This window comes from Fulmarus glacialis, unplaced genomic scaffold, assembly GCF_000690835.1.
Source record: "Fulmarus glacialis isolate BGI_N327 unplaced genomic scaffold, ASM69083v1 scaffold28540, whole genome shotgun sequence".
NCBI lineage: Eukaryota > Metazoa > Chordata > Aves > Procellariiformes > Procellariidae > Fulmarus > Fulmarus glacialis.
Genome location: NW_009186640.1, coordinates 152,121 through 154,771, shown reverse-complemented (window position 1 = coordinate 154,771; position 2,651 = coordinate 152,121).

Sequence of the window (2,651 nt, the reverse complement as noted above, 5' to 3'; positions counted from 1 at the left end):
AGGAAAATAACTTAATGAACCTTAATCATCATAATTGTATTGGTTATAAAAGATATTTTTCTCCTGCAGATGATAGTTTGAAAAAAAAACCATTCTTTAGCATTAGCTAAATTAAAAAATTCAATTATTTCACTTTTTTATGAAACAGAACTTTATTATGATATAATAACATTTTAACTAATATGTAAATGTATGCCTACCAAGGAGGTACTTTAATTGCATATATAGTCTATCATAAGAACTCACTTTCTTTATGCAAGTATACTTTAGCTGATTTAATTATTTAGCCCTCTAATTACACAGTCCATACCAATCAACCAAAATGAAGCACTTTTATAATCTTAATTTCACATGTCAAATCATTGAATATGTTTTTGCATGATTCTTATGTTAACTAGAAAGCCAGATATTGAATGAACCACAGTGAGTACATGAGGTTAGGGGCAAAACCCAAGAAAACTTTCAGGTAGGGCAACGGTATTCCCTACCCATTCCCTTTTCCCCAGATCTTCTGTTTCTCCATTGGTTGAGATAAGAGAAATAGCGGTATTTATTTGGCTTTAACAGAATGTTCTCCTATTCTTAATTTTGCCCAAACTTTTTGAAATTTTCTTCTCTCTTACTCCACCCACCATCCCACCTCTGTAGCACAGGTTTACATCTTTTGTTTGGGATAGGTGTGACTAACCGCATGGCTGGGATCAGGAGGGATTTCTATTTTTCCTGTGGGGGCTAGCATGGCAAGAAGTCTTGCTTTTCTGGCTTTTGGTTGTGTTTCCTTAACACATCCTGAGCACTGTCCCATCAGACATGGGCCATTATGTTGTGCAGCAGGGAAGGCTCATAGGTTCACTTTGGGAAGTTTACAATGGTTTGTACTTGCAGCTCATGGTGGTGAACATTAAGTACCATCAGAGGCTCCAAGAGCCACCTCACAGGGGCAAAGGAGAGACAAGGTTTCACCAATGAGCCCTGAGGCTACAGAAAGGTGACGTGACATCTTTTTGGTCTGAGGTGTTCCCTGTCCCAACCCCAGGCCAGAAGACCTGAAAGGTAACCAAAGATGGGTGAGCCCCAACTGTTTTTGTTATACCTCTTTAAGTTACATTAGAAAAAAATGTAATGTCCATAATAAAAGAATGGGAGAAAATGGAAGGGCCACTTGGCCTTCCTCCTACCCTAGAGTATTTCATGTATTTGCAGTCTGTCACTTAAATGTCATTATTTCATATATGAGGCAGTCCTACTCAGTTGTATGAAAACTGAACAGAAGACATCTTTAAAAAATTTAAAACGTTGCTCCCTGTACTTAGTTTAAATGCAGTATTCAAAAATTTGAGGCAGAAGGGAAAAAAACTGCTTTATCACAGCCACAACAATGTAAGTACCAGTGAATCAAACAGGACTGGTTTTGCAAAATTTGTCCTAACCAATTACAAAAAAATGAAGTTTATTCAAGAAGTTGGCATTACTTTAATTCACTTTTCATAATAAGTGATTTTATGAAGTGTAAAATCATTTTCTTATGGAATAAAAACAAAAATAATGCAGTCCACGATCTCAGACTCAAAGTGAATCAAAATAATATATAATATTCATAAAATAGTAACCATTTATAATAGAATTCTGGTTGCTACTACTGTTGCAAAAAGTACATTAACTTACATTGTTTGCTAATCTTCAGAAATTTTTCATGCTATTATTCGACAGCACTGTGAGTGTTTCTTCAAACAAAGCAGAAGAGTGTGAAATCAGAACCACATTTCACTTTAATCCACTAGAGGGTGGCTTGCCTCAGTCAGGACTGTAGTACTGAATTCATGTAAGATATCCAACATTTTCTTCCTTTTGACCTGTTGATAACCAACTCTTTGTATTTCACTATTGTTAATTTTCTATTACAAAGTAATTTCCTTTATATAAAACAGTACGTACGATTAAAAAAACTTTTCCTAACAACATCTATCTCATTTATTGTTTTGTATACCTAGGAAAAGGGATGATATATTTCAGTGTATACTTCCCTTAAATTGAAAAAAAAATCTGTGAATTATTTTTTAATTTTTAAAATCTTCATAGTTTGCATGTCCTTTGTTCACAGATACAGTACAAATAGAAAAAAAAAAAAAATTCTTCACCAAAGAGTATGGCACAAAGGGAGAAGGGAGAAAGAACGGAAGGAGGAAGGAGGGGAAGGAAAAATCTGTGCAGCCTATTGTTTATATAATTAGATGGCCATAAAAGAGAGAGTCAAGTAGACAGAGACTGAAAGAAACTGACTTTATTTAACCAACCCCTTGCTCAGTTTATTCAGAATTTTTATTTCTCAGAAAGATGTTTTATGGCTCTTACTCTCTACTGATAAGTGTATGTCATAAAATTTAATATTTTATAAAATTTGGAAAAGGAGGAGTATGAAAAATCCTTTACTTTCTTAAACTAAAAAAAAAAGCAGCGAAACGGGGAGGGGGGGGCATTTTTCCTGCATGGTTTCAACATGCAGTATCTTCTGAACTACAGCAGCCTTTGCAGAACTTCAGTGATCTCTAATCAGTTGTTCTGAACACAGATAACATCCTCATATAGCTTTAAAAAAAAGGGGATTTAAGCCTCCCGAGCTGTTTGGTACAAACACAAAGCATGCCCTGTAA